This window comes from Suncus etruscus, chromosome 6 (assembly GCF_024139225.1).
Source record: "Suncus etruscus isolate mSunEtr1 chromosome 6, mSunEtr1.pri.cur, whole genome shotgun sequence".
Lineage (NCBI taxonomy): Eukaryota > Metazoa > Chordata > Mammalia > Eulipotyphla > Soricidae > Suncus > Suncus etruscus.
The window spans coordinates 70681916-70699531 of NC_064853.1; positions in this window are offsets into that span (position 1 = coordinate 70681916).

Sequence of the window (17616 nt, forward strand, 5' to 3'; positions counted from 1 at the left end):
ATGAAATTTTAATGAGTATATGTTGAATTTGTACAATGTTTTGGGTAAGATAGTCATTTTGATGGTGTTGATTCTTCCAGTAATAGTGAAATATTTTGTGTGTAAAGATTTATTTCTCAGTGATAAGATTTCACTGTTCTCTTCTGCACACACTTGAGCTAGTGCTATGGTTTATGTATGTGTATGAATAAATTGAGGCATCTTGCTTTATTAAATTGTGTCACAAGGGAATTATCATTTGGTTTTCCCACTATGAGGGGAAGTGATTTTAAGAGCCTTTTATTTTTCAAATCAAAAAGTGAAATTCCTAGAAATGAAAAATACAATAGGTTCCATCCCAATTTTATGAGCTGTCCTGGAGGTTATGCTTCTCCTTTCTGACAGATATCAAAACCCACGCCTAATCTCAGAACTAATCACATACCCAGTCAAAGAGACCATCACCTAATCATTCAACCTGCTTCTTAACACACTGCTTAGTTGCCACTATTGTTTGATTGTTCAGTGAAAAGACACCTTCCAGGTTACTTTGCTTTGTTTGGGGGCCACACCCAGCATTGCTCAAGGTCCACTCCTACTCCTGGCTCTGTGTGCAAGGATCACTGCTAGCAATACTTGGAGTACCATATGCAGTCCAAGAATTTCAACTGGGTTCAGGCAAGGGCTTTATCTGTTGAACTCTCTCTTTGCTCCTCCCAACTTCCTTTTGAACCCTGTGAAATGTCCCACAGTCAAAGTTAGTCTGACCTTTCACATGGACGAGGCACACAATAACCAGAATCTTCTAGTAGTCTACCTTATGCCCAGTGATGACATTGCACCTACAAACTCAGCTACTCTTTCTGTGGGCACAGAGGAGGCTGGAATTGACTTCTTTTCGACATTGGAAACCCTGTAAATATTATCTCTGGAGACATATTATTCATCCTAAATTCTGCCAAACTGATCTTGAAGCAAAGTACCTAGAGCAAGATAGAATGTATGGACTTGGTGATGACACATGGTGAGGTCCATCACCCTCCACAAGAGACCCATCTTGCTCTGCATGCACAACCACAGTAGGACTTTATGCACATCACACAGTTTGGTCAAAATTTTGTGCTTCTTGTCTCCTCATATATTTTTTGGTTTTGTTTGGGTTTTTGGTTTGTGGGCTGTAACAAGACGTTCTTTGGGTTTGGTTTGGTTATTCCAAAGCTCCCAAAAGAGAAAGGGATATCCCATACCCCCATCCAGGGAGTACAGGAGAAGATGGTATGTTGACAATTCTCAGCAATAAGTAATCCATACAAATTATTGAGGAAATGGCAGGCAAGAAAATTTACACTGCAAGCTGTTCACCCATAAGCCAGTCGCTCCAACAAATGGAACCACAACCATAGATGACAGCCCCAGCTCAGCTCTCCTGCCTTCAATGGATTGAAATCCAAATTCAAGCCCCTCCCCTAGGGGAGGGGAAAATATCAACAGAAACTGATTGAGATACAAAAGCAAATGAGAAACAAATGGGGATTATTTTAAAAGGCCTCAGTTTACTCAACAGTGGGCCATAACTGGCAGTGCTCACAGGGATTACTCCTGGCACTGTGATAGGAATCACTCATGGCAATGCTCAAGAGACCATATACAGTGCTAGACATCAAAAGGGGTTGACCATCTGGAAGGCAAGAGACATGCTGTACTATCTTTGCAGACCTAGTTTAGTTTAGTTTTGTTTTGTTTTGTTGGAAAAGGGGGGGAGGGGTTTGGTCACACCCAGTGGTGCTCAGGGGTTACTCCTGACTCTGCACTCAGAAATCCCTCCTGCCTCAGGGGACCATATGGGATGCCAGGGATTGAACCCACGTCCTTCCTGGGTTAGCCACATGCAAAGAAAATGCCCTACCACTGTGCTGCTACCATTCCGGCCCCACCAGACCTATTTTTAAAAAATGTATTTGCCGTATTTATGTCCTGAGTTTTGAGGAAAAAAAGATAAAGATAAATGTGTACTGGCTACCACTGATACCTGGCCTGAGTGGAGTGGAAAGAGACACTCTCTCAAAAGTCAGGTAGTTTGTAGTTACTGCAACTTAAGCCACATTTTACTTTTAAAGGGATGAACCTCTTTTGCAGTGCTCAGGCCCCAGGGCCACTTTGGGCAATGGTAGTCATGTGCTGCAAGCCTGTTGCTTCAGTTTCAGGATGTGGGATGCCATCTTGTACGACTGCAGTGGAGCCACATAGCATTGATGGAGGTTCAGTCACACTTTGGCCCCTGATGATATAAGACCAGCCAGTAACTCAGGGAGTTGAGCATATTGAATAAAAATAACATTCTTTCTGACCCAAATACACTCTCAAATTCAACCTCCGAAATGATTCAAGAGCAGTAACGAGAACAGCAAAAACTCTGAAATGATACCTTTCCTGAGTGACAGGAGGCAGTTTACTGGCACTAAAGAAGTCTTTTATTTTTTTGCTTAATATTTTAAAGTCATGAAGTTAATTGTTACTGTTATATATTCAATTGGATGAGAAGGTAAACAACATAACAAGTTGTGACCCTAAAGTAATATTGTCTATGAAGCAAAGAGCACAATGCAGAAAGTGCTTGCCTCACACACACACACACACACACACACACACACAGCTGGTCCAGGTTGTGCCACATACCCAGGTCTGACCCCTGAGCACAGAAGTGAGAATAAGCATAGCTGGGTATGTGACCCAACTCTCCCCCCCCCCCCACAACCCCTCACCACCACTCCAAAAGAATATTGTCTGGATATTCTGCTTCTCACAGAACAAAGAATAAGAAGTGAAAAGTTCCCCAAAGCTGACTTTTTTATAGGTCATGTGAGAAATGAAAAACACGGCTGATGAAATTTTTTTTCACACTGAGATAGTACTCTCCTGGCTATCAGAAGACATTATGTATGTGATTCAAAATTCTGTTTCAGCCATTTTAGAAAATAATAAATTAACACATTCTCTTTAGGATGAGAGGATTTTTCCCAGTGTCTCTAAGGGTAATTTTTAACCTTCCACATATAGCTCTTTGCTGTAGAAAAATGCTTGCAGAGTTGGGCAGAATATTTAAGAGGTCCTATTAGTCAGCTTCCACTACGGCATGGGGGCCTGGAGGTGTAAAAATTGGAGATTGTCTTTCATGAAGGGTGTGAAGTGGAAAGGGTCTTGCTGTTATAGCTCCTGAAAGGATCTTTTTGACTTCAGAAAATAGGCTCGCAAAGAAAAGCTTTTTTTTTCTATGAATACTCAGGGACTGCATTATGCTCCTTGGATGGTCGAGGTGAGTACTTTTGATCAATATTCCCTAAGAAATTGCCACTGGGCTAAGTGCAGGCAAAGGACCCTACTGACAGATTCCCCCTCCTCCAAAGCAGCCCCGCATTTGCAGCCAATCTCTCGTGAACAGTCTGAACCAGAGAGGTGTGCACGCTAATAGCATCATCTTTTCCCCTTTATGAAATGTCAGCCATTTTGTCATCCATGTTGATGGCTGATTATGGCCTCACTAGTGTCCACTTTCTATAGCCTACCTTCAAGGAAATCTTGGAATTTTTTTTTTAAACGCAGGAAAAATGAACCCCTGGAACTGTTTCAGCCTAAAAAGAGTAGAATGCCTATAAGAGAAAAACAGTAGCAACTCTTTTGTTTACAAGAACGGTTCACGGGTATCCGGGAGCAAACCCAGGTGAGTCATTTACCAGGCTCAACCCCTGTACTATCTCTCCAACCTAGCATTAATCAGTGACTTAAGTAAGTACTCATTACTTGAGGTTTCACTCCAGTGCTCCAGAATATTCAAAAGAATATTTTTCTAGAGCAGAAGAGAGAGAACAGTGAATAGGAAATAAGTAACCCAGATTCTATCCACATCACTGCATGATCCAGGAGTGATTTCTGAGCACAGAGAGTGTGACCCCAAAATTTTTATAAGAGTATTTAGGGGCCAGAAAGATAGCACAGCAGTAGGGCATTTGCCTTGCACGTAGCTGATCCAGGATGGATGGTGGTTCGAATCTCAGCATCCCATATGATCCCCAGTGCCTGCCAGGAGCAGTTTCTGAGCCACAGAGCCAGGAGTAACCCCTGAGTGACACTTGATGTGACCCAAAAACAAAACAAAAATAAATAAAAATAAAAGAATAGCCAGGTGGGAGCAATAATACAGTGGATAGCGTGCTTGCCTTGCCATCAATCATCATGTATTCAATCCCTAGCATCCCATATGATCTGCTAAGCACTACTAGGAGTGATCCCTGAGTGCAGATCTAGGAGTAACCCCTAAGTATCACTAGGTGTGCCCCCCAAAATTTGTGGGCTCCATTTCTTTTCATTCTCCCCACATCCCATACTGTTCTTTCCATAATAGTCTTCTGAAAAGTCTCCTGGTTTTATTTATCTTTATTTATTTATCTATTTATTTATTTATTTATTTGAGTTCTGAAACCACACCAGGCTGTGTTCAGGACTCAGTCCTAGCTCTGTGCTCAGCAATCACTCCTGATTGAGTTTGGAGAACTCTACATGGTACCAGAGATCTTACCCAGGTCCCATACAAGGTAGTTCTCTGTTATTGCTTTGTCTCCAGGAAGCTACTGAATTTAAATAACTATCAAAACAGAATAAAATCAATACATCAAAAATCCCCATAAATTTGTTTTTGCTGGGGACCAGAGAGATAGCATGGAGGTAAGGTTTTGCCTTGCATGCAGAAGGACAGTGGTTTGAATTCGGGCATCCCATGTGGTCCCCAATTCTGCCAGGAGCGATTTCTGAGCATAGAGCCAGAAGTGGTCCCTGAGCGCTGCTGGGTGTGACCTCCAAAAAAAATTCGTTTTTGCTGTAGATGAAGAATGTAGGTTTGGGAATGACACTAGACTGATTTCTAATTCCATCTACAGACACCACCAGTCCTGTTGCCCCAGGGTGTGTGTGTGTGTGTGTGTGTGTGTGTGTGTGTGTGTGTGTGTGTGTGTGTGTGTGTGTGTGTGTGTGTGTGTGGTGGGATCGTGACTATGCTTAGCCTCCACCAAATCCCAGTGAGCAGCCCCTCATTCCCCACTGAGTCTAAGATGACGTGTGAGGTACAGAGAACATCAGAAACAAGCTGGGTCCTTCCTAGTGTTCCACAGTTCAGTCATCATGGTGTGCGGAGTCTACCTTGCCCTGTAGGAAATGAGGCACCATGCTGTAAAGACACATCCTGGCATGAAGAGATCACCTCAGAGTGGTTTGTTCCTGCAACACATTCCTCCAACCCCCCTCAATCTGCTACTGGAACCCTGCTGATTCCTAACTTCTCGAGGGCTGCTGAGATAGCCAGGCTGCTTTTGTCTTCCAGAGGCACAGAAACTATGACATGCACTGCTTACCCTCAAGTGTGGCAGCACCACATTTGCAACCCAGTCTTAACAACTTGGGCATTGACATATCTAATCCCTGTTTTGAAGATCAAATTAAGACTATGTACAAAAGACACTCCCACCTCTTAGTATCTTGAGGCAGTGTTCTCCATAGTCCAATGTATATGGCAGGGGTGGCGAACAAGTTCGACACAAAGAGCCAAAATTTTAAACTGTGAGAGTCAGAGAGTCACACCACGCAGTGACCTGCCAAAACAGACAAACACTCACACAAAAGCTTATAATTTTAACAATAATCTATGAAACACATATTGCATGTTGCCATTTTGAGTGACGGTAAAAATCCTGCAGTGATGGTGAGGGTGTGCTGTATCCTCCACACTAAGAACTAACGTTAGGCAAGATGTGACCCAACATGTGACACACGGTCCCCCCCGTTCGCTGGCCCTTGCAGTTGTTTCCGAGGGATGAGAGACAGGAGGACGCAGCCTGGGGGCGGGACTCCGCGCTTGGAGATCTCTCCTCAGAGGTCCCTCCTCAGAAGCAGCAGAACAAAATCTAAACTTGGCAAAGAGCCGCGTTCATTTTGGCCGGGAGCCCCAGGCGGCTCGAGAGCCACGTGTTCACCACCCCTGGTATATGGTGAAGAGAAACCCTGATCCTGTGGGCTCCAATCACATCACTTCATGCTTGAGAGTCCCAGACCTCAATTCTGGTTTCTCTCATTTCAAAGGATGAGGCAAGGACTGAGGGTTAGGCATTTAACATTCACCAACCTTTTCTTCTTATACAGATTAATGCAATAGATTTCTCTACAGGATTGATGTTCAAGACAAATATCAAGTGTATTTTACATTGGGAATCATTCGAAAAGTCAGTAACAAAAAACAAAAGGCTTCAATGACTGGCTTTCATAGTGTTTCTAGCATTGTAACCCTTTCATCGCATCTCATCCAGAGATTAGTTACAAAGCTCTTCTTTGGTCCATGAGGGGGATATGCACACTTTCAATGGAAGGTGTAATGAAGTTTGCAAAAGAGGTTTATAAGCTGCGGGGGGGAGGGGTATGTGGATAAATAAAACAGGATAAGGCACCCTGGCACACTGCCAACTCTGGTTTGATCCCTGGCACTACAGAGAGTCCCGTAAATATCACCAGATCCCTGAGAAAAGAGCCAGGAATAAGTCCTGAGCATAGATGGGTGTAGCCCAAAAAGCAGATAAAAGCAAAAGTAAGGAATAAAACCTTCATGAAGTGACATTAACAATATATAAAATCGAGAAGCAATATTCTCTCACATGCTGTGACTGGGTCTAATCAATGAACTCAACAACACCAATGATGAGCGAGTTCTTACCAGCACTTGACCTAAATTACTCAGTTTCAACAGCCCTGTTGCACTTAATCACAACTAGCAGAAGATTAGGATTTGTTAAAGGCTCTTAGCTACCTCTGCACTGTCCAGCAGGGTCACACAATTAAGTTTTGGAGTAAAAAAGTCAGTATTAAGAGAAATTGTCCTGATGAAGAGAAAACTAACACCGCCATCATGGTGCTGGGCCTTCTGTATGGCCACCTCTCAGTGAAAGGTGCTTCTTTATTCCTCTCCAGCACTACCTCCAGCCTCACTCTTCTAGCTCCAGGCACATCTGTTTAGAAGTTGGGAGCCTTTGAGCACAGCTATGGGAGCAAACTGACGTACTTTCCTACTCCTCCTCACAGACAAATTCAGGTCATTTCTTGATTATATCTTAGGAAGACAAACAAGGCTTAGCAGGTGGGAAATTATCCCAGTATAGAAAGTATGTCTAAAAGGTATAGAAATAGCAAGAAGCATGATCAATGTCCAGCACAGGTAGATATACTGTATCTTCATTTTATTAATGAGAAAATAGAGGCTGGGCTCATTGCACAAGTCATATGCTCTTGTTAGAAAACTTAGTATGCCCAGAGCCTGTACTGAAGCCTGTAGTTGGTCTTATGGCAGGATGCTTCATGGGTAGGATATTCCTGGTTTTAGGGCAAAGGTTTTTCCTTTCTATTTTCTTCATATTTTGCTGTGCCTATGCAAAACAATAATAAACAACTGCCATACACACACTTTTTTCTTTAATTTCCCTTTTATTTTCTTATCTTTTAAATAGGGGATCCTGCCTTTTTCATAGAACGTTGGAACACAGATTACTTTGTTTTACCACATTTTTCTGCATCTTTTTATAAAACTAAGAAGAAAGGAACAAAGAAAGGCTGGGAGACAGAGGCCAAGTGGTCCCAGATGCATAGGTGGGGAAAAAATAAGGATAGAACTAAATATACAAGCAAAAGTCAATGATAACAGGATCAAGGGACCTGAACTTTAACCATCTAAACTTAAAGGGGCCTATTATACTGGCAGGCCATAGGGCAAAGGGTGGTGGGATAGGATGCACTCTGGTTTCATTGGTGGAGGGAGGTCAACATTGGTGGTGAGAATGGCCCTGACTCACTGTATATCTGAAATTCAACTATGAAGAACTCTGTAGATCACAATTGTTTCAATAAAATAAAAATTTTAAAAAAGAAGAGTCATATACTCTTTAATGGTAAAGAAAATGATGGGCACAAATGTGTCCTCCAGCCTCTGGTACCTAATAGCCATGGCATACAAAAAGAAACAAGTCCCTTTGAACTTGTGAGATGTCATCAATGTGGAAAAATGAATGAGTGGTCTAAGTCACTTCTTGAAAGTTACCAACCTGTGGGTCTCCGATTTGGAGTGGAATTGGCCCAATTTTTCCTTCACATTTATGTTTCGTTGTCTGCCCTGGAATGAGGTAAGAACAATCTTAACATCTAACACTCAAGAGATTTTCCTCTCACTCACACTAAATAGTTCTAGGGTGGCCTGTTACTTTTGCTTGTATGCATGGTAAGTGACTTCCGTAACCAAATGCTTTTCGAATCACAGGGGAAGCTAGAGAATCAGTAGCCAACTGATTAAGGTATTAAAGGCAATGCTTCAATGGTTGCCTTCACTGTGTCACTGAATCCAAATACATCATTAACAGTAAACTCCTGCGTTTATCCCTCATATTATTTGCATTTCCAGTATGCAAAACCAAACAACGATGGTTTAAATTTATGGATTACATTTTACATTGTACAGCATGCAATACAGCATGTACAATCATGCTGTGTTGACTGGTGAATGGTCCATTTTCTCGAAAATACTGGTGGTGATGTATATTTTGCAGACTGGGTCACATAGAAAAATAACTTTCATGGATAAGATAGGAAGAAACTTGAAATCATGTTGCAGTTTACTCCAATTTTCTTACACTCTGGTAAACTATTTAGACTTATTTTGGAACCAAATGGCCAAATCATATCATATCTTTTTGTTTTGTTTTGTTTTGTTTTTGTTTGTTTGTTTGGGGAACACACACTGTGGTACTCCTCTGCACTCAGAAATTGCTCCTGGCAGTTTGGGAGGACCATATGGTACACCAGGGGATCGAACCACAGTTGGTCCTGAGTCAGCTGCATGCAAAGCAAATTCCCTACCACTGTGCTATCTTTCTGGCCCCATTTCTTTCATCTTTTCAATCAGAACCGTATGTGGCTATATCATGCTCCATGCTTTGGTAGTCCTTTGACAAGAACGTGGAATGAAGATTCTTCTGATTCTTTCGCTGGCTCATTTACCTCATTTAGAGTTTTTGTTTTTTTGTTTTTTGTTGTTGTTGGTTTTGGGGCCACTCCCAGTGATACTCAGGGATTATGCCTGGCTATGTGCTTAGAAATCGCTCCTGGCTTGGGGGACCTTATTGGACAGCAGAGAATGGAATCGCGGTCTATCCTAGGCTAGAGCACGCAAGGCAGACATCTTATTGCCTGTGCCACTGCTCCGGCCCCACCTTTAGAGTTTTTCTCAATGAGCCAATTTCCTTCCCTCAACTAAATTTTCCTACTCCCTGATCATATCACCTCTTAGAACCTTCCATTTCCTCCTCTGTGAGAAGGTATGTCATGAATAGATAAGAATTAATCTAATCAATATTTTAGGGCCAGGTAAGAGACCAGATACATAACAAAGGCTCTATATTTTAGTAGGAGTAATATTACAAACTTATTATTACTTGTATTTAGTGGTCTCTGGTTAAAACTTCAAGCCGGGGCCAGAGTGGTGGTGCAGGCTGAGTGCATTAGCCTAGGATGGACCACTGTTCTATCCCCTGCCCCAAGCCAGGAGCGATTTCTGAGCACATAGCCAGGAGTAACCTCTGCGCATCACCAGGTGTAGCCCAAAAAACCAAAAACAAAACTTTAAGCCTATGTTCCAGAACTGAGTATATGAAAAAAGAGGAGAAAGAAGATGGATGAGAGAAGACCATTGGACATTGATGGAAGGAAATTGATGTTCTGATAGTAGGTATGATGTCAGAACATTGTATACATTATACTATCTTTAAACTATCATCACATGCCTCAAAAAATTTTGGGGGAGTGGTCATCAATTTTTCCCCAAGTCAAATTCATTGTTAAGGACAATTGGAAGCACTGTGTGACCAAGACCTCAAGCTTGAAACCAGCTCATGCAAGCACATGGATTGCTTTGGGATCTTTTGAAAATGCAAAATATGATTTCATACATCTTAGATAAGATCTAAAATTCTAAGTCACAGATAGTGACAAACTGGCCAGTTCATGGTCCACAATTTGAGCAAATTTGATAAAATCATACACATTTTCCACTCTTGTTACCATACTTGGCACCCTAATTTGACTTAAGGAAACAAACTGTTCCAGAAAGATTATAGTTTAGAACTTTTCATTAGAGTTGATTTCTCACTGTTGGAAACTGATCTAATGCTGCAATGGCTCAAATATTTGCATGATCAAATGAAGGCAGCTAAGTTAGCAGGAAGGCATCTGTTGCTTTCAGATGAGTATGATTTTAAAATAGATCAAAACTGATTTGAGTTTCCTTTTGTCTTTTACTAGGGCTTTAACCTAATGTTGAAATCTTTAATATATTAGGTTGAACCATGAAAATAATAAATTAATTTTACTTATCAAAACAGTAATTTTGGGGGACAGAGCCATAGTACAGTGGGTAAGGCACTTGCCTTGCTTGCAGCCAACCTGAGTTCAATCCCTGGCATTCCATATGGTCCCTTGAGTCCACCAGGAGTAATTCCTGAGTACTGAGACAGGAATAAACTCTGAGTATTACAGGATGTGACCTAAACACTAAAATAAATAAATAAAACCTCCCACAAAAATCCTGCAATTATATCGTTTAACCTACAAATTGTTATTTCACTTGATAAATTGAACCATTATTGCAATAAGGTGGTGGGGAAACCCTCCAAATAGGAGACAGCCTTCTCATGGTGCTAAGATTTCTGTGAATGAGTTTCTAACTAAGCTAAGTTTATCTGAGTGACATGACAAACACAAATAATGTTAATTAAATTACCCTGGAATCAACTTCCTACCTTCAAAAGAACTAGTGAACTTTCTTGTTGAAACAGTGCTTTAGACAGGAACCTTGATTCAGCTTTGCAATTTTCAAAACATATATTATGAGTTATTATGACACTGAACACAATTTAGCAAAGAATTTTTCATAAGAACCAAATTTCCCTTTAATCAAGAGCAGGAATGTAGGAGAGCTCTAAAAACATTACTGTTAATTTTATTGTCTAGCTGAATGGTGGGAAAACTCTGTTAGAGGCAAAATTGTAAATGTTACAGATTTCACAAACCCAGCCTAGTCTCTCTCACAATAATTTAACAGCCACTGTGGTTTGAAATCTATGACAGGAAGTGACTGAGTATGACTGTGTTTCAATAAAACTTTATTTACAAAAACAGATTCAGGGTTATATTAATCAGTAAATCTTAGCTTGAAACCCCTTGTTTAGTCTTTTACAATGATAGAGATGGCACATGTGTTTCTTTTTCTTTCTTTTAACTAAGCCACTTCCTCAGCTTGCATGTATTTCTAATGATAGAAAAACTACAATGTGGCAATAATTCTAGAACATCAATAGATTTGGGGGGTAATTTTTGTGAAATAATTTGAGTCATAGACAGATAATGACATCTATCAGACACGTTTCTGTCATCAGACATATGCACAAATAGCATCTATCATCAGACATATGTTCTAGGGTCTTATCACTACAATTTACCTTAAATATATAGTATAGAGCATATGAACAAGTTGATTTACTGTACATAGTCAATTACATAGCCACTTACCTAAAAAGGATCACAGCTGGGTGTGCTGAGGTTCAAACTTGGGAACCTCATGCAAGTATCTATGTGCTCTAGTTTTTTACATCTAATCACCAAAATGCCATACTTTATCATTGACTTACCCCAACCTGTTATCCCCTCTAGTATCTTACAAGTGGTTGTGATGTTCCTGAAGTCTATTTTATTTCCTCCCCTATCTTATCTCTCTCCTCTCAACACCCTTCTCCTTAAATAACTTTACTTCCTTTTTCAATACCTGCTAGTTTTTTTTATCTTGTATGTTCATCAATTTTGTTTTGTTTTTTTTGTTTTGTTTTGTTTTGTTTGTGGGCCACATCTGATGCTACTCAAAAGTCACCTGAGCTTGCTTCTGGCTGTGTATTCAGGGACCACTCCTCATAGAGCTCAGGGGACTCTATCGTAGCATTAGGAATCGAACTCAGGTCTTCAGTATTCGAGGCAAGCACCTTTCATGCTCTGTTATTGATACAAATACTGTTAATTAGGTTTCTTTCCTTATTTTCACATAGAGGTGAAACCAACAAATGTTTTTCTTTCTTTTTTTTTAAATTATTCTGCTTCACAGACTTTCCTTGGGATTTACGTTTGCTTTGTTCTCTTTGTTGTGAGTGGCAAATGTTCCTCTTAAATTATTATTTTCTCTTAAATAGCTGAATGATAGTCAGAATGATAGTACAGTTGGGTAGGGTGCTTGCCTTGCACATAGTCAACCTGGGATCAGTACTCGATCTTCCATATGGTTCATCAAGCACGTCAAGGAGTGATGCCTGAATGTAGTGACAGGAGTAAGCCCTGAGCACTACTGGGTATAATGAAATAAATGACTAGTATTCCATTTTATGAGTATACCACATTTTCCCTTTTTCTTTTCTTTTGAGGGATGGGCCATATCTACCAATTCTCAGAGTTTATTCCCAGCTTTGAGCTCAAGGATAACTTTAGCAGTGCTGAGTGTTCATATGTGGTGCTGGGAACCTAACCCCCTGCTCTAGCTCTCAGTTCCAACTAATCTTAATTCAATCACTTGTAAACAGACATTTTGGCTGCTTCCATATTTTAGCTATTATAATTACACCTTTAAAGTCCAAAGTTAATTCTGTTTTCAGCTTCACAAGGAAGCTGCATACAGTGTTCTCTAAAGTGTTAGCTCTAAACAATAGCCCCCCCAACACTGAAGCAGAGTTTCTATTTCCACACCCTCTTCATCATTTGTTCCCACTGTTTTTAATAGAGTTGGAATCTCAGTATGATCTTAAATATACAAAATTAAAGTTAGATGAAATAAAGAAGACAATGCAGCTATAACGTTTTAATTTTTTATTTGACATGAATTTCAGTTTTTGAAAATATGCAAGGGGGAGAGGAATTACAATGTTATTTGTGGCTAAGAGAGCAAATAGTCTACTGATACACAGATGAAATCTTAAATTCTGTAGACACTTCTCTAATACAGTGACATAAAGGTGTTCACGATTTATCAAGATATTTGCATGAAAACCTTCAGAAAAATAGCAAGAATTAGAATACAAACACCAAAGATTTTCTATTAAAGATGTGATTTGAGAAATATGTGTATGCATTGAGCAAAACATTTATTGGCTAAGGTATGACTTTTTTACATTTGAACACCCTGAGATTATAGTTTGCCACATTTCTGTTTTCTGCCTAATAGTGATCAATTCCATCATATTCATGTTGACTATTTCTAAAGGTTTCTGCCAATTTCTTAACAAAAATTGCTTTCAATTTTAGAATGGCTAAGAAATATTTTTCATAAAAATATAAAGGAGATGGCAAATAAAAATAAGTGCAATATATTTTTGTTACAACATCAAATGACAATGCTGTTTATATGAGTTTCTGTCCAAATCCTCCATTATATTCCACTCTTTGTACAGAAATAAATTTTTTATCAAAATTGAAACAAATTATTGTGGTTAGGCCAGATATTTAGGATATATTAACATAATGCTACATGTGATAGCATTGACAGCATTATTACTATCCTGGTTTTATGTCTTCAGCACTACATCTTCTTCCAGACCAGGGAATTCTGTAGTTTTGCTTTCGGTTACATTTTTAACCATCATGATTTATAATACTGTTAACATTAGTTTTTCATGCATATAGCAGCAAGGAAATTATAGCATGATTTTTTTTCTTCCTACAGAAAGATCCTCCTTTGAAAACCTTTTTATTGCACCAACCCCTCATCTTCTTCCCATCAGGTGCAACTGACAATAGCGTCTTGGTTCAGTGTCTGTCTTGTCCCTGTCAGGTGTTACTATTAACTGGCCACAGTGTTCAAAAAAGAGCTTTGCCTCAGGGCACTAATTCTGAAAAGCAGACTAAGCAGATATTGCCTCCAAATAAAAAGATCCTCCATTAAGGGGTAAAAGAGGAAAAAGGATTCAGGTTGAAGTTCTCGCCAACATAGTTCTCTCCCATATACCACTGATGTCTCCTCTTCTGGTTTCTACCAAACAAACAGAAGAGACATAAAACATGTAGTTCTGATGAGGAGAAGGCAGATAAGGTGCCTCTGAATGCAAAAGGTGTGGGCTTATTGGTCCCAGGAAAAGTTCTTCTCAATCACTGTTGTCAAAGTCAGTCTTCTGTAATTAGTCAAAAGTTCTTCTCAATCACTGTTGTCAAAGTCAGTCTTCTGTAATTAGTGATCTTGGCTTTTGCACAAATCCAAGGATGGATTGTTTTCTGATTTCATGTTATTTTTAGGTGATGAGGTAGGGCAACCTACTCTTAGATCTAGTTGTTGCTGTTTCCTCATAGTCACAGTGTCATATCAACTTGGTGCAAGTTGGTGCCAGAGAGGTATTAGGAACTTTCCAGGGGGTGGGGGTTGATTCCTGGTGCTGTTGTAGGGAACTGTGTCAGTTCTTCAGTTGAGACTCTAGCCTAGGCTTTGGCCTAGTATTTGTATGAAAAACAAGATTTCTAATTCCAGAGGTTTGACTTTGACAACTGTGACTGAGCAGTACTTCTGGAACCATAAGTAAAGACTCTATCCTAGGTTTTGCCCTAGGATCTATGCAAAACCAAGATAATTAATTATAAAAGATATACACAACAATTATGATGGAGCAGAACTTCTGGAACCATAAAGAAAAACTCTACCCTAGACTATGTCCTAGGATCTGTGCAAATACCAAGATCTCTAAGAACAGAGGACTGATTTTGATAATCATAACTGAGCAGAACATCTCCTGACACCATAAAAAGACCTTGGGGTTCAACAATGAGCATGTCTGAAGTCTGTAGTTGTTCCCATGAATTTATGCTTCAAGGATGAAGAAACTCTGTATCTCTTAGACCAAAGGAATTCCCTTCTAATTTTCCCAATACTTATTGTGTCTATGCAAAAACAAACAAACAAACAAAAACAAAACAACCACAGAACCATGCCACATCAGCCTTTCTTACTTTTTTCCTTCTTTTTGTTGTTGTTCTGTTGTTTTTTGATGCCATTGTGTTTTTCGTCTTTGCTTTTTTTTTTTTTCCTCCTTTCTTTTTTTTTTTTTTTTATCCACACCCAGTGTTGCTCAGGGATTATTCCTGGCTATGTGCTCAAAAATTGCTCATGGCTTGGGGGACCATATAGGATGCCCGGGATCAAACTGCAGTCTGTCCTAGGCTAGTGTGTGCAAGGCGTTACTGCTTGCGCCACAGCTTCGGTCCCCCTTTCTTCTTTTAAATTAATATTGATAGCTTCTAAAGAGACTCCCCCCATCTTTATTTCTTTTGTCCATCAGAACCACAGAACTTGAATTATCACGTTCTGCCTCATAAATTGAGGAGGGAGAAAATTGAGGGAGGAGCAAACAGTAACATGAACATTGAGCGAAAATTAAAAAAAATGATCAGACCTAAACACCAAACCCAAAGTCAATGGCAACAGAATCAAGACCCTCAATCTACAACAAGCTATACACAAAGAGGACCTGTTACACTAACAGTCTAGGAGGCAAAAGGAAAGGTATGGGATGCATGCTGGGAACAGGACAACATTAGTGGTGGGAATGGCCCTAATTCACTGTCAATATGTACCATAAATATAATTGTGAAAGACTTATAATTAACATTAGTCACAATAAAAATTATTTAAAAAAAAAGGTGTGGGTTTACTTCCTATGGATGTTGGTGACACTCACACTACTCTCAACAATCACACCTCTGGCCAGCAAGAAACCTTTGTGAAGTTTCATTTCAATCCATTGGATGTTCTGAGATTTGTGTGTACCAGAAGTGTGGGTTTAAACTCTGAGTTTAAAAAACATAAATAAAATAAATCGAGTAGTGATGCTTTGTACAGAAATGCCACCAGGAAGACCACACAGCATAGAAACCTTCCAACAAGACGTGACCCCTACATCCATCTGCACACCAGACAGACTGCGAGAAGGAAGTCGGCTTGTTCTTGAGCATTCCACTCTCCAGATGCAACAGAGAAAAGCCACAATAAAAGTGCGTGGTAGACAAATGATGACAGTTGAGGATTAAGAGATGAAGGAGTGTGCGTTTGGCTTAGTGAAAATATGTTAACATAACTTCAAGCAATATGCTCAGATAGAGCCTGCGAGATATATAAAGCCTAAAGAACAGTCCCCTCCCCCCCCACTCCACCACAATTATTGTGGAAGGTAAATGTGCAAACCAGGCTGATTTTCTCACCAGGTATCAGCCATCAAAATCTTTTCTCTTCATCACAAAAGTCTAGCTCAGTTTTCTGGCTGATGGCAGCTCCCATTTAGGCCATCTTAAGAGGCTCCCCTCTGGCCTGTAGTTGTCTTCCTCTCAAGTTCTTCATAAGAAAAGTCAAAACTCAGATAGATAATACAGCAGGTAGGGCATTTGCTTTGCACACAGCTGACCTGAGTTCAACCCTGGCATTTTATATGGTCCTTTGAGCCTGTCAGGATTCATTTCTGAGTGCAGAGCCTGGAGTAACCACTGAGCACAGCCAGGTGTGGCACAAAAAATAAAACCCAAACAACCACAAAACCAACCAATGAAAACAAACAAAGAATAACAACACCAGGATTCATTTGTCTTCGGAATACACCTTGTGATGGGAAACTGATTTTGAAACACTAAAACTTAGAGTTGCTTATTGGTAGCAGGAATGCCAAGGAGAGGTTGATGCATCAGCCCAAAGGTATTTTTTTTATTAATTTCAGGGACAGGACTAGCTTCATTTTACTGAACTGAAAGAGAAAAAAGAATGTTTCCCTGTGACCTTCATATCTGTGGAACCCAGACAGAACTAAAGACTGGCAGAAGAGAAACTATGGGAGCCCAGCCCCTGGATTAGTCCCTTGAGACCTACTCTGGGGAAGGCAATATAGTTTATTCTCTTATGTCTAATGGGTGGGGATATAATACTGTGAGATCTCTGACTAGGCCTCACTTTTGAGCACTATTCTGTGTTGCTGGTGTGTCTCCTTGTAAGACACATCTGCTGTATTCCAAATTCCATTCAACAGTGTAAACTGGTAATAAAGACATAGAAAGTTTTTCCAACAAATGAAAGATGTCATTTGAGGCCCAGAGAAGTAGAATAGGGCCTAAGAGGTCTTATATGGGTTCATCCTAGTTGGATCGATGCCTCTGATCCCTAAACCCACTAGGAGGTGACTCCCAAGAAAAGAGCCAGGAGTAAACCCTAAGCACAGTGGGTGTGGACCCAAACTCCCCTCCCCCAATATGCCATTTGAGGTAGCAAATCTGAGCAAGATTTTCAGAATAGTCATGTTTATTTCATTGGTCTCTGAATGTTCTTCACACTACAAATTTCTCCATGCTTTAGTATCTCCTTAGCAATCAGATGGCATCTAGATCCTTGCACAGTACCATCCCACTCATTCTCACACTGCTGTGTCTTGCAACTGTGAGTTTCTCTCTGTGACTCAGTTCTAACTGAATCTTTTCTAAATGCCACAGTTTTGACCCACAGCTACC